Below are 19,251 nucleotides of genomic sequence, written 5' to 3' on the forward strand. Positions count from 1 at the left end.
ACAATGTTGCCATCATTGAAAGTCGCAACAGCATCATACACACCAAAGTGAAGTGTTTCTATTCCAACAAATACAGTCTTCGGGATTCTCGACCATATAACACTATTTACAGTTTCATTGGGGTTTTGAGTTTTTCCGTGAATACACTTTTTCAACAGTTCAGGTGCTGCTAAGTCTCTGAAAATAGGTTTTATCACCTCCATTATTGCATGAGGCAGACTATGCTTATGAGTGTACACTTCACCAGTTAGCAATCCTTTGTTATATTTACACCAACTGTCTTCTTCTTTGGGACACAAGCTATGTTGGGGATTTTCATCGGTTGAAGAAGTATGAAAAAAAGAGCCCAAACAGCCTTCTTCATTTCGTCGACACTTTGTGTATTTTGCCTAATAGCCATTCCGTAATAGTTCTGTATTTTGTCAATTACACTGTCAGTTAACCTTCCCTTCCCATCCAACCCTTTACCATCACTGAGTTTTTGTTTTTTGTACGAAGCTTTCAGTCGCCGAAGTCTTGTTCCCATTCGCTTCTGTACGTGTCCAATACACTCAAATTTCTGCACTACAACATCATCACCATAGGGCTTCAGTCCTTGAACATGTTTGAATCTTTTAGAATCACCGTCACCAAGGTAATTAACATATCGCACTTTATCACACGCCTCAGAACGCTGGAATATACTGGCAACACCAGCCACTTCCATTCCTCCACTACTGCCACTATAGTTAGCTTTGCAATTATTTTCATGTGTACCTTTATATTTTTGTGGACATCTACAATACTTTGATATTACTGCTACATCTAAAACTTTCCCTGTATACATACTGGTGGCAGATATTACACTATGAAGAGATGTGTGTCCCCGTTTATGCCAGGTACCATCGAACGCTGCAGTCAAATCTCTGTTACCATTATTTTCCATTACTGCCTCTTCCACAGCGTTCTTCATAGATTCTATACAGACATCTTCTACTTTAGACCCTATTAATTTATTATAGGTCGTAAACTTGGTTGGGGGATTTGGAAGATTCATGATGCCACAGAAAATTGCACCTGCAGTAGCATCCTTACCAACTGAACGCAAGGAATAAACAAATCTAATTTTGTGTTCGTAGATTTTGCTACCATTTCCTTCAGTTGCAGTTACTGCAACACTGTTCCAAAAGGTGGTCATGTATGAACACTTATCACATTTCAGTTGTATTTCACTAGCAAGTCCTACGTGCTTTATTATGGAGAGTTCCAGACCAACTTCACTACAATGAATACATCTTACACAGTTTGAAAAAATTCCTTTGAGAACCGACATATCAAATATTTCATTCACATCCGATTCGCCCATAAAACATTCATAGTTTTCACTCATTGAACCAAACTTCTTCTGTGAAGTATTTTCTTTCCCACTTTGACTGCTATGGGCAGGTGTACTTGAGAGGTTAGGTTCACTCACTTGGTTATCGTCTTTATTGTTTACAGTAATAACACATACCTTTGGCTTTCCAACATTTCTCCTTTTCTTAAAAGCCTTCAGAGGATTTCTAATAACTTTACTTTTACTCATTATTATACTTCAACAAAACAGAGACTCAAGAAACAGAATTAATTACGAATATTTTCGAGATAACGACAGAGTAAATAAACATGAAACAATCGACAATCACACCAGCGATATGTATTGAACCATCACAGGTTAGCCACAACACATACTTTATCTCACATCACTAAAATGTACCTGATGAACACGGACGTTAATAATAACACCATTTGACAGCAGTTTAACAGCGCCACAGTGGGTCACGCCCATGTAGAACACATTTCAAAAAAAATTTAAAAATAGTTGTAGTCTTCGGAATTGAATAAATTATATATCTATTAAAAGGTAATAGTCTGCAGATTCAGAAAACGCAAAAAAGTAAAAATTGAACTTTTCATGATTTTGAGCCTTTCCGGAGCCCCTTAAGGCAAATGTCGGGATGATTCTTTCGAAAGGACACTGTCGCTTTCCCTCTCCATCCTTGCCTAATTCGAGCTTGTGCTCCATCTCCAATGACCTCATTGTCGATGGGACGTTTTAATACTTACCACCTCCTCCTCCTCATACAATTTTATTTTAGCAATTAAGAGTCTATGGAATGTAAACGACTGAATATGAAAGTGTTAAGTGATGGTACTGTGTGTATATTTTACTCTGTGTGCCAGGCAATCACATATCCAGCAAAAATGCGAGGAAATTAATGAGACAATTTAGACTTATTTTTCTGTTAGGGTATGCACTGAAATAAGTAAATCTTTCTTACAGGGATAAAATTCAGTACGTAAAGTCACTGCTACACACAGCTAATAGACCTCATCACAGTTCAGATAAATGTACATGTAATTGTTAAGCAACTGATAAAGGCAGCATGCTGCCAAAATGCGTTGAGTTAACAAATACTAATAAAAAGTGACTGAAGCACAAAAAAATTCATAAATTTATAATGCAGACGCTCACCTCTACAAATTCCATACAAAATAGATAGATTTGAGGTCAATATTAAATGTTTAATTTTTGCAAACATTGGAAACAGTTAAAAAATGTAACTCCTCGTGGCATAGATTTGTTGCTAAACAACAGAAATACATTCCACAAAATTCCAACATCCATAACAGTTTGATAACGATGTGACTGTTTATTGACAGTTTCATGCAGGCTGTGGAAGCATAGCATCAAAGTACAGCCACCGACTTCTCTATAGGATAATACACTGTCTGTGCTCATGTATAGAATCAGTTCTATGAGTATAATTCTCTAACAGCAATAATTTAACAACAGTTTTACGTTCATAACTCATACGAAACTTTGCGTAGTTTAAACTGTATCTTTTAATTTAGAATTGGCCACAAAACATTACTTTAATGTAAGAGAAACTAATACTGCTGGACTTGTGGACTTAATACTAAAGAGGCTTTAATTTCATTAGTCACTAAGATAAAGATGTGTATGTTATCCAGAACTGTGTCTTAAATTTTCCAGAAAGTTTCACAGAGCTACAGAGGTACATTGTGAGCCACCTTTTAAGAATTATATTTGCACACAGCTGCCAAAACTGAATACTTTGGACCAATGTAGTTATTGGTTAGCAACAATGTATAAAATCACAGATATAGCATTAGCCTTCATTTTCTTTGTAGTGGAAAAGAAAACAAATTCACCTCAGCCCTTTTTGAGTAATTACAGAATATCATAAAACTGTACTTTTAAAAGTCGTGTACAGTTCTACAAGTAGGCATATGGCATAATCTCCTAATGAATGGACCGAAGATGCTGAAAAAGGAGTCAATAATATTACTTCGGTTAGAAATTCGCTCAGTAGCTGTTTTCTTCACCTGGATCTCAAAGTTTCTACACTACTGGACATTAAAATTGCTACATCACGAAGATGACGTGTTACAGACGCGAAATTTAACCGGCAGGAAGAAGATGCTGTGATATGCAAATGATCAGCTTTTCAGAGCATTCACACAAGGTTGGCGCCGGTAGCGACACCTACAACGTGCTGACAAGAGGAAAGCTTCCAACCGATTTATCATACACAAGCAGCAGTTGACCGTTGACCGACGTTGCCTGGTGAAACGTTGTTGTGATGCCTCGTGTAAAGAGGAGAAATGCGTACCATCACGTTTCCGACTTTGATAAAGGTCGGATTGAAGCCTATCGATTGCGGTTTATCGTATCGCGACATTGCTGCTCGCGTTGGTCGAGATCCAATGACTGTTAGCAGAATATGGAATCCGTGGGTTCAGGAGGGTAATAACGTACGCCGTGCTGGATCCCAACGGCCTCGTATCACTAGTAGTCGAGATGACAGGAATCTTATCCGAATGGCTGTAACGGATCGTGCAGCCACGTCTCGTTCCCTGAGTTAACAGATGGGGACGTTTTCAAGACAACAACCATCTGCACGAACAGTTCGACGACGTTTGCAGCAGCACGGACTATCAGCTCGGAGACCATGGCTGCGGTTACCCTTGACGCTGCAACACAGACAGGAGCGCCTGCGATGGTGTAAACGACGAACCTGGGTGCACGAATGGCAGAACGTCATTATTTGGGATGAATCCAGGTTCTGTTTACAGCATCATTATGGTCGCATCCGTGTTTGGCGACATCGCGGTGAACGCACATTGGAATCGTGCATTCGTCATCGCCAATCTGGCGTATCACCCGGCGTGATGGTATGGGGTGCCATTGGTTACACGTCTCGGTCACCTCTTGTTCGCATTGACGGCACTTTGAACAGTGGACGCTACATTTCAGATGTGTTACTACCCGTGCCTCTACCCTTCATTCGATCCCTGTGAAACCCTACATTTCAGCAGGATAATGAACGACCCCATGTTGCAGGTCCTGTACGGGCCTTTCTGGATACAGAAAATGTTCGACTGCTGCCCTGGCCAGCACATTCTCCAGAACTCTCACCAATTGAAAACGTCTGGTCAATGGTGGCCGATCAACTGGCTCGTCACACTACTCTTGATGAACTGTGGTATCGTGTTGAATCTGCATGGGCCGCTGTAACTGTACACGCCATCCAAGCTCTGTTTGACTCAATGCCCAGCCGTATCAAGGCCGTTATTACGGCCAGAGGTGGTTGTTCTGGGTACTGATTTCTCAGGATCTATGCACCTAAATTGCGTGAAAATGTAATCACATGTCAGTTCTAGAATAATATATTTGTCCATTGAATACCGGTTTATCATCTGCATTTCTTCTTGGCGTAGCAATTTTAATGGCCAGTAGTTTATTTTGGCATTTCTATGTTACTAGCCCCCAAAATGTCGGACTATCATTACTTGCCAGGACTGTTGTACAAAATATGACGGCAAAACACATATACGCTGTACATCACAATTAAAGGATCACTTTTTCGAAATGCCGTAAATGTCTCTCATTGCGACGCATAAGTTTGGAGTTTGGATCAAAAGGTACCTCTAACATTCCTCTGTAAAGATACAAAAGCGCGGCGTCGTGCGATGTCGCCGTCGGACTCGTCCACGCTTCAGACTGCTAAGTATAGACACATTCAGGAAAAAGACAAGAGCTCAGAAATTCACCTGCGATTTAAAATGTGATAATGATGTCTCACTGCTACCAAATTTCACCACAATTTTCGCCAACGACACCGTGGACATGTCACACGACAAGAAGCTCATTACATGCCCTACTACCGACATTACACCCCTTCTTTTGACCCCTCTGTTATGGAAGTCAGAACAGCGACGCCCAGCGTTGAAATCAGTCGGTTTTCTTGAAGGTGGCGGAAGAAAACATTTCAGACACACGGCCACTCAGAATCGATACGAAAAGGCCTCCAGACACTCTGTGACCAAAATGGTACTGAAACAGAGGATGACACACTAAAGACCGAAATACTAAATGTCATACGACAGAGGGATAGAGAAACAATTAAAATCGCTCAAAAGAGGAAAGGCCGCTGGGCCTGATGGGATACCAGTTCCATATTACACAGAGTACGCGAAGGAACTTGCCCCCCTTCTTGCAGCGGTGTGCCGTAGGTCTCTAGAAGAGTGTAGCGTTCCAAAGGATTGGAAAAGGGCGCAGGTCATTCCCGTTTTCAAGAAGGGACGTCGAACAGATGTGCAGAACTATAGACCTATATCTCTAACGTCGATCAGTTGTAGAATTTTGGAACAAGTATTATGTTCGAGTATAATGACTTTTCTGGAGACTAGAAATCTACTCTGTAGGAATCAGCATGGGTTTCGAAAAAGACGATCGTGTGAAACCCAGCACGCGCTATTCGTCCACGAGACTCAGAGGGCCATAGATACGGGTTCCCAGGTAGATGCCGTGTTTCTTGACTTCCGCAAGGCGTTTGATACAGTTCCCCACAGTCGTTTAATGAACAAAGTAAGAGCATATGGACTATCAGACCAATTGTGTGATTGGATTGAAGAGTTCCTAGACGACAGAACGCAGCATGTCATTCTCAATGGAGAGAAGTCTTCTGAAGTGAGAGTGATTTAAGGTGTGCCGCAGGGGAGTGTCGTGGGACCGTTTCTGTTCACAATATACATAAATGACCTTGTGGATGACATCGAAAGTACACTGAGGCTTTTTGCGGATGATGCTGTGGTATATCGAGAGTTTGTAACAATGGAAAATTGTACTGAAATGGAGAAGGGTCTGCAGCGAATTGACGCATGGTGCAGGGAATGCAAATTGAATCTCAATGTAGACAAGTGTAATGTGCTGCCAATACATAGAAAGAAAGATCCCTTATCATTTAGCTACAATATAGCAGGTCAGTAACTGGAAGCAGTTAATTCCATAAATTATCTGGGAGTAGGCATTAGGAGTGATTTAAAATGGAATGACCATATAAAGTTGATTGTCGGTAAAGCAGATGCCAGACTGAGATTCATTGGAAGAATCCTAAGGAAATTCAATCCGAAAACAAAGGAAGTAGGTTACAGTACACTTGTCGCCCACTGCTTGAATACTGCTCAGCAGTGTGGGATCCGTACCAGATAGGGTTGATAGAAGAGATAGAGAAGATCCAACGGAGAGCAGCGCGCTTCGTTACAGGATCATTTAGTAATCGCGAAAGCGTTACGGAGATGATAGATAAACTCCAGTGGAAGACTCTGCAAGAGAGACGCTCAGTAGCTCGGTACAGGCTTTTGTTGAAGTTTCGAGAACATACCTTCACTGAGGAGTCAAGCAGTATATTGCTCCCTCCTACGTATATCTCGCGAAGAGACCATGGGGATAAAATCTGAGAGATTGGAGCCCGCACGGAAGCATACCGACAGTCTTCCTTTCCACGAACAATACGAGACTGGAATAGAAGGGAGAACCGATAGAGGTACTCAAGGTACCCTCCGCCACACACCGTCAGGTGGCTTGCGGACTATGGATGTAGATGTAGATTCTCACACATTTCGAGGTCAACAATGACAGTCTGCAGTACGAAGAGCAACAGGACGATGTTATTGACAACCTTTGACATTGAACATTCACCCTGGACAATTTAACCCTTCTCTTGAGGACATTGCGGGTCAGCAGATGCTGACTCCTTCGGAGTACAGTGCGACTACAATTTCTGCTCTGATGGAGAGGGTGCAACCACTATGGACCACTAGAACCGTCTGAAGAAATTTGAACATGATCCAGAGCGGCAAAGGGTGCTTATGCTTTTTCATCTCTCCTGTTTTGCGCCCTCCTGTGGCGTGATCAAAGGGGGTGGGGGTGTGATATTGGCAGATCTATGCATAAAATGGGCAATGGCCTGTTTAAGACCACCGTTTGTTCAACACGTTAATAATGTCTCAGTACAGAGACAAGATGTGATGGAGTCATGGGCACCTGCAGGGAGGCTACACTCCTGCACTAGCGCCTGCTAGTGGGCATGCAGAATTAAAGGGGTGTCAGGGGTTGCCTGCCTGCAGGCGCCTGGGACTCCATCATGGGTCATCTCTGTACAGGTATATTTTAAACTGAGCAACAATGGAGGGTGATGGCACCGAGGGTGTTGCCGCTAAACTGGGGGCGTCAACCCCTCTCCCCCTCCCCTCAGTGATCATGTCATAAGAGGGTGCGAAACAGGGTGGCTGAAAAAGCTTAAGTATCAATCGCTGCTTCGGATCGTATTCAAATTTCGTGGAATGGTTTTGAACAACCTATAATGGTTCCACCCAGTACACCAGAGCAAGAATCGCAGTCGCATTGCACTCCAAAAGGGTGTGACCACATTCAGCAGGGCAAGGCTGTCAAAAACGTCGTCCTCTTACTTATCGCACTGTGACCTGTCATTTCCGACCGCGAATGTGTGGGAATGAATGCCCCAAAGAAAAGGGGTGGTTTCATTGACGCTCTCTTGCCACCCCTTGGGGCCTTTTCGTGTCCATTCTAAGTAGGGGTGTATCTGAAATGTTTTCCTCAGCCACCCGTAAGATGAGTGCACGATTTCAACGCTGAGCGCTGCGGTTCTCACCTCAAGTGCAGAGAGACCAAAAGAAGGGGTGAAAAGTGCGTAAAACGAGATGTGACGATCTTACTATCGTGTGACACGTCAACGGTGCCGTTGCTCACAATTTTGGTGAAATTTGGTGCCAATGTGACGTTATTAATCCGTCTTACACCTCATATGCTCTTCTGAACTTTGGCTTTCTTTTGGCATGTGTTGACACCTTGTTGTGTGAACCGCCGCCGAGCTCGATGGTGATTTTGCAGAAATTTTAAAACAATGTGTAGCAGTGGGAGACAATTAAGGGATTTCAAAAAAGTGATCCTTTATTTGTGTGGCACAATGTACACTGATGAGACAAAACATTATGACCACGTGCTTAATAGCTTGTTTGTCCGTCTTTGGAACGAAATACATCGCTGATTCTGCGTATAAGGGATCCGACAGTTCGTTAGTAGGTTTGTGGAGGTATGTCGCATTAGATGTCTACGTACAGGTTTGTAATTCGCGGAAATAACGAGCCGATGATTTACGTACGAGATGATGACGCTCGATAGCGAGCCAGATAGGTTCCATACGATTCACATCAGGCGAATTTGGTCACCGAGACACAATGTGAGTTCAATACAATGCTCCACAAACCACTGTGGTACAGTTCTGGCTCTGAGACACGGACAGTTATACTGCTGAAAGATAACAACGCCATCGGGGAAGATATCAAACATGAAGGAATGCAGGCGGTTTCCAGGTGTCAGCTTGTCTTTGATTACTACCACAGGTCCCATGCAAGCGCAGGAGAGTGTCTCCCATAGCATACTACTGCTCCCACAACTCTGTGTCCGTGGCCCACTACACCTTTCGAGCCACCGTTCACCTCGGTGATGGCGTTTGTGGAGATTTAGTGTAGCAAAAAATGTGATTCACCCGAAAAGCCGACACGTTTGCACTGATCGACGGCCGAATCCCGGTGGTCCCGTGCCCACCGCAATCGTAACTGACCATGTCGTTGGGTCAACATGTGAACACGTAAGGTTGGTCTGCCACAGAGCTCCATGTTTAACAATGTACGATAAACGGTGGGCTCCGAAACACTTGTTCGTGCACCAGCATTGTGCTCTTTCAGCAGAGGTGCCATAGATCACCATCCATCCTACTTTACATAGTAGACAAGCGCCCGAACCCTACGTTCTGTGATGAGTCGAGGACGTCCAACCATTTAGCACCCAGTGGTAGATTCGCTGTCCTTCTACCTCTTTCCATAGATGCTCACAACATTAGCAACATCCGTTTCGAGATACTCGTTCACAGGCTCTGCGTAATAATAATCTGCCCTTTGTCAAAGTCACTTATCTCAATGAATTTCCCCATTTGTAGCCCATAAGCCCAAATCTTCGCAGGGGTGACCCCCGTCCATGTCTGCTTCGCTTTCATACTTTTGTTACCGCATCATGTGCCCACAACGCCACCAGGCGGAGACTAATGTCGCGGTGGGCAGTGGTATAATGTTTTGGCTGATCGGTGGATAACGGTATAAATGAATTTCCTCTTGTTTATAGCTTCGTTGGTTCATATAAATTAAATGTGTCAGAATCTTAGGCTAAAGAAACTCTTTTGTCCACTTACGCGCTTTCGCAGTGATCTCTTCTACAAAACGTGAATGGGTAAAGAATAGAAAAGAAGTTGCAAGTCAGTATCATACATGAGCCTCGTGACGCAACAGAAAGCGCCTCTACAGCGAGGAGAAACTGTAAAGCTTACTTTCAGATGCAATCCCTCCAAAACTGCCAACTCATTCTAGTGGCCGCCTACAGAGGCCGCGGCAAGGGACATCTGTAACCTACTGCGTTCCTGTTAGAGATTCATGGAGATGTGTTGCATCCTAAATGACATGAACTGACGCTTCCGTGACACCTGGAAATATAGAAACGAACGTCGCAAAAGCTGAAGAACACCAAAAAAAATTACTTTCCCCCTTGTTTTCATATACGAGGCCTGTTCAGAAAGTAAGCTCCGATTGATTGCCAAATTGAAACCACAGTGAACATCAGAAATGTTTTACTTGTAACAATTAGCTACACCTTTCAGCTACTTCTCTACGTAGTCGCCGTTCTGACTTAGACTTTTGTCATAGCGTTGTACCAACTTTTCAATAGCCTCGTCATAGAAGGCAGCCGCCAGTGCTTTCCGCCAATTCTCCACGCTGGCCTACACCTCGTTGTCTGTGTCAAAATGTTGTCTTCAAAGACAGCGGTCCATGTGACCAGAGATGAAACTCAGGGGGAGACAATTGCGGACTGTATTGTGGGTAATCTCACATTTCCATTTGAAAACGATGCAGGAGCATCTTCATTGCCCCTGCAGAATGCGGCTGAGAATTGTCTTGAAGAAGAAACAGCACGACAGTTATGTAATGTTAGCTGCATAGCTTCAGGCGAAATTTCTCACCAGGCCCTCGTACTTGGCGGCAGACACTATTTTCTAGACATCTTTACGCACTCACTGCGAGCTCAGAAATGAGAAGAGCGACGTGATGCTAACTGGGGTTATACTAGAGACGCTACCCAACACATATGTGCAAAGCTTTATCGGATTTTCATAGTCGTTTCCATTTCGCGACCGATCGGAGCTTACTTTCTGAACGCCCCTCGTATATGGTTGTTGCGAAGTATTTTATTATCCTGATTCTAGTAAGTCGTAAAATCTACGACCGCAATCAGTTTTAACGTCAGAATGATGGATTTACATCCTACAAGAATGACACTGAAACAGCCTGAAACTTCCCTTTGAATGTAAAGAGTGGCTGTGCTGGTAAAACTTCTACGTTACTTGGTTTTCAAACTCCAGAGTGATGCATCAATGCAAGAAGACGTGCTTCTGGGTATTAGAGGTGTACAGCAGTCTGGACTACCACCTATGATAGTCTCGCTGTATGGTGGTACAACATGCAATGTGTGGTTTTCATGAGCAATAAAAAGGGCGGAAATGGTGTTTATGTTGATCTCTATTCCAATTTTCTGTACAAGTTCCGGAACTCTCGGAACCCAGATGATGAAAAACTTTTTTTGATGTGTGGATATTGGGATTGGATTAACTACTGCTAAATACCTAATTACCTGTCACCAGCTAGAACAGACAGTCATGTCTTGCAGGATTAATTTTACTATAAACAGGAGTCCACACGAATACTGCTTGACAATAAAAGTGAAAACTCCAGAAGGGGAGAAGGAAACGAAATGAAACGTTACAGATTGTAAGCGTATATGATACTATTGCAGTGATTGCAAAATCGAGTCAAATTTAGAGAGAACTTGGCAGTATGAAAACACCACTATAACACTGCGGCCCTTCTGGAATGGATTCATGCATTGATTCTGTTGGGAAGGGCACCATAAAAGTCGTTGTATCCTTTCCTACGGCCAACTAGCTCACTAATGTTGTAATTGGTCCTCTGTATCATGGATATTGGCAGTGGGACAGAGTTGATGTCTGATCTGGTCCCACTCATCTTTTATGGGGGACGGGTCTGGGGATCTTGCTGGCCACGGGGTACCTCAACAGCACGTGTAGACGTGCATTGTCCTGTTGAAAAATAGCACCACGATACTGTTGGTTCAAATGGCTCTGAGCACTATGGGACTCAACTGCTGTGGTCATAAGTCCCCTAGAACTTAGAACTACTTAAACCTAACTAACCTAAGGACAGCACACAACACCCAACCATCACGAGGCAGAGAAAATCCCTGACCCCGCCGGGAATCGAACCCGGGAACCCGGGCGTGGGAAGCGAGAACGCTACCGCACGACCACGAGATGCGGGCACGATACTGTCACATGAGAGACAACACCTGCGGACACAGCATGTCCCTGACGTACCGTTGTATCGTCAGAGTTCTACATCTGCATCTACATCCATACTCCGCAAGCCACCTGACGGTGTGCGGCGGAGGGCACCTTGAGTACCTCTATCGGTTCTCCCTGCTATTCCAGTCTCGTATTGTTCGTGGAAAGAAGGATTGTCGGTATGCTTCTGTGTGGGCTCGAATCTCTCTGATTTTATCCTAATGGTCTCTTCGCGAGATATACGTAGGAGGGAGCAATATACTGCTTGACTCCTCGGTGAAGGTATGTTCTCGAAACTTCAACAAAAGCCCGTACCGAGCTACTGAGCGTCTCTCTTGCAGTCTTCCACAGGAGTTTATCTATCATCTCCGTAACGCTTTCGCGATTACTAAATGATCCTGTAACGAAGCGCGCTGCTCTCCGTTGGATCTTCTCTATCTCATCTATCAACCCTATCTGGTACGGATCCCACACCGGTGAAGAGTATTCAAGCAGTGGTCGAACAAGTGTACTGTAACCTACTTCCTTTGTTTTCGGATTGCATTTCCTTAGGATTCTTCCAATGAATCTCAGTCTGGCATCTGCTTTACCGACGATCAACTTTATACGATCATTCCATTTTAAATCACTCCTAATACCTACTCCCAGATAATTTATGGAATTAAATGCTTCCAGTTGCTGACATGCTATATTGTAGCTAAATGATAAGGGATCTCTTCTTTCTATGTATTCGCAGCACATTGCACTTCCCTTAATCACTACCAGGCATTACATGAAGTCACACCTGATGGCTGCCCATACCATGACACTGTGAGTAACATTGCCATATCTTTCCAAAAGCATTGGAAGAATGGGTGCTCTACTCAGATCGTCGGCATACTCGCCGATGACAGTCATCTGGGCTATGCAGAACTGCGATTTATCATTGAACACAATGTGACGCCATTTATCAGCAGTTCATTCTTCTCGGTCACGGCACCACTCCAAACACAGTAGTTTGTGTTGCGATGTTAATGGCAGCCTGTCCGCCCTGGTAGCTGAGCGGTCAGTGCGACGGGATGTCATGCCTCACGGCCCGGGTTCGATTCCCGGCTGGGTCGGAGATCTTCTCCGCTCAGGGACTGGGTCTTGTGTTGTCCTTATCATCAGTATTTCATCCCTATCGACACGCAAGTCGCCGAAGTGGCGCCAACTTGAAAGACTTACACCAGGCGAACTGTCTACCCGACGGGAGGCCCTAGCCACACGGCATTTCCAGTGGCAGCCTATGTTGGGACGATAACTGCCAAGTCCTGGTGCTGCTAGTCGCCAGCCAATTGTGCGGGATGACACAGAATGTTGCAGGGTGTGCATTACTTGTTCTGGGACGATTGGCGGAGATGTGAGGAAGTTGCGATGTGCTTTGTGCGTAATACAGTGATCCTTCCTTATTGTGCTCAAATGTGGACGGCCGGAACCTTTCCGACGAGTATGCTTCCCCTCACGTTCCGATACAGTCCGCCCGCATCTCGTGGTCGTGCGGTAGCGTTCTAGCTTCCCACGCCCGGGTTCCCGGGTTCGATTCCCGGCGGGGTCAGGGATTTTCTCTGCCTCGTGATGGCTGGGTGTTGTGTGCTGTCCTTAGGTTAGTTAGGTTTAAGTAGTTCTAAGTTCTAGGGGACTTATGACCACAGCAGTTGAGTCCCATAGTGCTCAGAGCCATTTGAACCATTTTTTCCGATACAGTCCAACATCGAGCCACTGTCATATCCAAATACCCCTCAAATTAGGATATTCCACGATTTCACCAGCCGGCTAAATGGAGAACCCACGGTGAGTCCCCTTTCGAACTCTGCCAGGTGCTGATAACGCTGTCTCGTATGAGTACGCTGCATCTCCGTGTCCTTCACAGGGATCACTCAACACTATTCACGTCCTTTATATTACCTACCAAGCCTGGTAACAACACAAAACACGGACAAGAGTAATGCACTCTGGTAGCCGTTCTAATTGTCACACGGAATTGCAAATCTAGTCATTTATATACCCGCTCACGTTGTACAAAAGTTACATTGCTATCTGATCATGTCTTCTGGGTGCTTCACTTTTTTTTGTGAGACAGTATACGTACACTGATGAGCCAAAATATTACGACCGTCGGTAGAAGATGACTGCACAAATTTCCACGAAGCAGCCAGATTGGTGGGCTCCTCGAAAGACAATGCGCACACTTTTGTTCCGAAAGTGGCGCTGGCCGCTACGTGCGGGGAACCAGGTCGTCACGCTTGGATGGATGTGGCCCACCGCTTTGTGGTATGTAGCAGCCTTTGCTAATGGACTACTTCTCCGCTATCTGCCATCAATTCGGCCGGTCTTGCCACACATTTTTTCACAACCTTCTTGTGTATCGTCCACGTTCCGAAAATAAGTTTACATTGATCCTCCATCGTTACCACACCTGTTGAGTGGCACACTGCTGGTCATTACAACTGCGACGCCATGAAGACGAAATGCAACAAACGTCAGTACTTGGATATAAATTCATTGCACCCCCACAAAATCTGATTAAAGCCATCTGCACGCTTTACACTGGGTATTTATAATTAAAAAGCAGCTACCCACAGAGGTCCAGTGAGGGCTGCAATTATCGTATAGCAGCGAAAATCGGTAAATATTCTAATGCGTTAATACCGTTTTACACTAAAAAAATAGTTCTAATTTTGGCCACTAGCTGGAAATCTGATACTGTGAACGCAAGAAAGATGATTGCATATGTAATACATTAGGAGCGAGGCAGGGCAGAAAAGATCAAATAAGTGAAAAAGGCATAACGTTGATTTTATTATTAAATTCCGCTTGCAAAATTTGTTTAGTATTAGCACCGGAGTCGTCGAAGAGATGCAGTACAGCGCCACATTTGCACGTGGTGACCAAAATTAGAACTAATTTTTTCCACCGTAAATCGGTTTCGTATTAACGCATTTGCATATCTACCAAATTTCGCTGCCATACGATAATTGCAGCCCACACTTCCGTGAGTAGTTGCATTTTAATTATAAGTACTGGGTATATGGAAAGATTACGCAGCGGGTTTCTGATCTAGAAATTGCATTTGAATAAGATATGTTACATCTCGTGTATGAATAAGAAACGTCTACCACCACGTGTACGGCGGCAACATCGTGACCGATCGAGGCTGTGGTTCATCGTTCCGCGCCACTGCTACTCACGTTGGTCGGGATCCCACGACCGTCATGCAATTATGGAATCCATGGGTTCAGGACGGCGCTACTCAACGCCATAATGCATCTCAACGGCCCCACACAACTATTGTCCCAGAGGACAGACATATTGTCCCAGAGGACAGACATATTGTTCTCTCTGCTGTGCAGGTTCGTACGTCACGTGACGTACCTCGGGGCCAGCGAGATATACGGGCCCCGTGGCGTGCGTCACAGCACTATAGGTCTTACGAGTTGCAGCGACCATCTCCGGTGGGAAGCAAGTTACTATTTTAGACCAGTTTAATATTTCGTAGCTGTGTGTTTGACTACATTCACACTTTTGATAACATATGACAGATTTCAGGACTTTAGTGGGTACCTTTCCATTCATGAGCTAGTTTCCTGTCTGGCGCCGGGCTAGGACTTGATGATTTTAAAAATTTCGGGAATCCGATATATCGACAAAAGGAATCGATTTATTGAAGGATAAAATATCGACGTATCGGCTGCACATTGTAAATATACTGCGCATTTTAGAGTTGTAAATTTATGTATTGATTTATTAGATATTTTGTACATCAACAAGCCAGCAGCCAGCCTTAGAGCAAGAACTGAAAGAAAAACATTTAAGTTGAAACTTTGTAAGTTAACATTGGGACTTTGTGCAGATGAAAAGCTTGTATTACAATACCTTTCTGTTCGACTATTGTGTTGTTAAATTTGGAAGCTTTGGAAATTTGTGGTAAGTGCCTATGGGACCAAACTGCTGATGTCATCGGTCCCTAGGCTTACACACTATTTAATCTAACCTAAACTGTGGTGTGCGTACTGTAAGACCTTCGGTACACACACCATCAGATTATTTGACTTGTCACTCTAGCGAAGTAGACGAGTGTCAGCAATATGTCTCGTGGTCTTATCGTGGCGTGTTTATCTTCTGCCGTTAGGTCAGACGATAGAAATGCCACTTGCACGCTTAGAGTAGCAGATTGACGGTGAGCAACTTTAAACAGAACTTGATTAATTTTCACACACATTTATTAAAACAATAACAAGCATAAAAATAACTTGGTTCTGGGTGCTATTTACAATTGACAATCTGAAGTTCCTTTGGTCTTGGTACGTTAATATTATTCTCACATATCTCTGATACTTGACAAAGTGTCTATACATTTATCTTCATGGCTATGTACAGGAATATGACAATCTTATTAGGCGCAGACTGAAACTTGACTACAGACTAATGCAGACTGACTACTCGGAGGTCTGTACACTTGTTGTAATACCTCGCGCGTTCAGGCATCACTGCACGAGTGTGATCCGCGAAGAGAAAAGGTTCTACGTTAGCAGCAGTCTCATTGGCTGCGTTACATATTAATACGCGGATCGGCGGAAGCAGAATTTGGTCCGTCTTTATGGCAGCGCCATCTCGTAGTGCGGAGACGGACGAGCGCTGCGCCTGCGCTGTTGTGCTTAGCGGGGCGCGCTCTAGTGGGAAAGTTGTGTACGCGCTGACTACGCGGAACTATGTACACAACATAAACTAATTTACGCTAAGGACAGCACACACACATCCATGATTGAGGGACGACTCGAACCTCCGACGGGGGTAGCCGCGTAGACCGTGACAAGGCGCCAAGACCGTGACGCAGAGTTCATGGAAAAGGGAACGAATATCAACAGTGTGAGGTATAGTGAATTGCGAAAGAATCTGAAGCCGGCGATTCGCACCAAAATCCGAGGTTTTCTGTCGAAGAAGGTGTTGTTGCATGGCAGTGCACGGCCACACACGGTCCGTCACACTATTGAAACCATCAACAGGATGAAATCTGAGGTATTGGGACACCCTCCCTACAGACCAGACCTTACTCCAAGTGACTTTCACTTGTTTGGGCCAATCAAGGATGATTTGCGTGGTCGCCAATTTGCTTCAGAAGTGATATCAGGTGTTCCCCAGGGAAGCGTCCTGGGACCTCTGCTGTTCCCGATCTATATAAATGACCTGGGTGACAATCTGAGCAGTTCTCTTACGTTGTTCGCAGATGATGCTGTAATTTAACGTCTTGTAAGGTCATCCGAAGACCAGTATCAGTTGCAAAGCGATTTAGAAAAGATTGCTGTATGGTGTGGCAGGTGGCAGTTGACGCTAAATAACGAAAAGTGTGAGGTGATCCACATGAGTTCCAAAAGAAATCCGTTGGAATTCGATTACTCGATAAATAGTACAATTCTCAAGGCTGTCAATTCAATTACGTACCTGGGTGTTAAAATTACGAACAACTTCAGTTGGAAAGACCACATAGATAATATTGTAGTGAAGGCGAGCCAAAGGTTGCGTTTCATTGGCAGGATACTTAGAAGATGCAACAAGTCCACTAAAGAGACAGCTTACACTACACTCGTTCGTCCACTGTTAGAATATTGCTGCGCGGTGTGGGATCCTTACCAGGTGGGATTGACGGAGGACATAGAAAGGGTGCAAAAAAGGGCAGCTCGTTTTGTATTATCACGTAATAGGGGAGAGAGTGTGGCAGATATGATACGCGAGTTGGGATGGAAGTCATTAAAGCAAAGACGTTTTTCGTCGCGGCGAGATCTATTTACGAAATTTCAGTCACCAACTTTCTCTTCCGAATGCGAAAATATTTTGTTGAGCCCAACCTACATAGGTAGGAATGATCATCAAAATAAAATAAGAGAAATCAGAGCTCGAACAGAAAGGTTTAGGTGTTCGTTTTTCCCGCGCGCTGTTCGGCAGTGGAATGGTAGAGAGATAGTATGATTGTGGTTAGATGAACCCTCTGCCAAGCACTTAAATGTGAATTGCAGAGTAACCATGTAGATGTAGATGGTTAAGATGAGCAGAGATTTACTCCCAAAACTGTTTTATCAAAGCAACAACAGTAGTGACGCTCCTCTTCGCAAGTATTGACGCATTAAAGAAATACGGAGAGGCCCTCTTTCCGCACCGGAGTTGAACATGATTTGGAAGTTAGAATTAACTGGCGATTTTGGAATTGCTCCTGGGAGAGGACGACGGCCCAAAAATTGTTGAAGAAGTTGCTGTTGCCATTGCTGAGGATGATGGATGCAATGTGCGAGCTTCAAGCCGAGTACGAGCTGTGTCACGTTCCATTAGGGCTGCCAACAACTGTGAAATGGTATCTCTAGTTCCAGGTTCTCGTGGTTGCTGATGGTCGTGACATTGAGCAACGTCTGTAACCTGGAAGGTAATAATGGTATGCAATTAACAAAATGGCTCTGAGCACTATGGGACTCAACTGCTGAGGTCATTAGTCCCCTAGAACTTAGAACTAGTTAAACCTAACTAACCTAAGGACATCACAAACATCCATGCCCGAGGCAGGATTCGAACCTGCGACCGTAGCGGTCTTGCGGTTCCAGACTGCAGCGCCTTTAACCGCACGGCCACTTCGGCCGGCTGCAATTAACAAATGATACCCTCTCACGTGGAAATTAAGACGTGTGTCTTTCAATGGTTTATTCGTTATTTCTCTTCCGCGCGTCCTTCCACAAAGTTTCACTGTTCTACGGTCATTTATTTTTCATGAGTACGACTCTCTAGTAGTGCAAGTTTAATTATAGCCGCCCTTTATATGATGCAGTATCATCGGTGTCACCCATCACCTCTTCAAAGAGTGGACAAAGGTGAACAGGTAAATTCTGTCTTCCTAAATGACAGAAGGATTTTGAAACAGTATCGTATCGTCGACTGATACGCAAAGCTATGGGTTTTAAGGGTTAAGCAACTACGCCGAGAAAAATATGCACAGATGACACCTGTCCCGAACAAATATCTCGTCGCAAAATCACATATGAATATGACCGAGGAATCAAGACGAAGATACATAGTTTCTCACGGATGGGCAGTACAGTCAGAAAACAACTGGGAAAATCTGCCTCACTGAAAGCCAGATTAAACAGTACAAGGCAATGGCAGTTCTAAGATTTGTGTATGACAGCGAAGAATGGATCCCGTAGACTAAAGAATTTAAGCCACAGAAAAGAAGTTTATGGAGCAAGTCAAAAGTAGTAGCAGACTGGATTACACCGACATCGAAGAAATAAGAAGGGAACTGAAATCTTCTTTACAATAGAAAAAATCGTAGAATCCAGGAAAATAATGGCTTGACCATGTCCCTCGAATCTCCGACGGGCGACTATCAAAAGAAGCTAGAACCGACCGATAAGCAATAGATGTTTGGGAAGACAAA

At 44.1% G+C, this 19,251-nt stretch overlaps 1 protein-coding gene across 1 annotated transcript in view; it reads right to left on the reverse strand.

The window, feature by feature from the left end:
- The window catches only part of LOC126249547 (uncharacterized), a 385,639-nt gene that overhangs the window by 87,334 nt on the left and 279,054 nt on the right, over window positions 1-19,251 (reverse strand). The gene's annotated exons all lie outside the window — the stretch shown is intronic.

This window comes from Schistocerca nitens, chromosome 3 (genome assembly GCF_023898315.1).
Source record: "Schistocerca nitens isolate TAMUIC-IGC-003100 chromosome 3, iqSchNite1.1, whole genome shotgun sequence".
In the NCBI taxonomy this organism is placed as follows: domain Eukaryota; kingdom Metazoa; phylum Arthropoda; class Insecta; order Orthoptera; family Acrididae; genus Schistocerca; species Schistocerca nitens.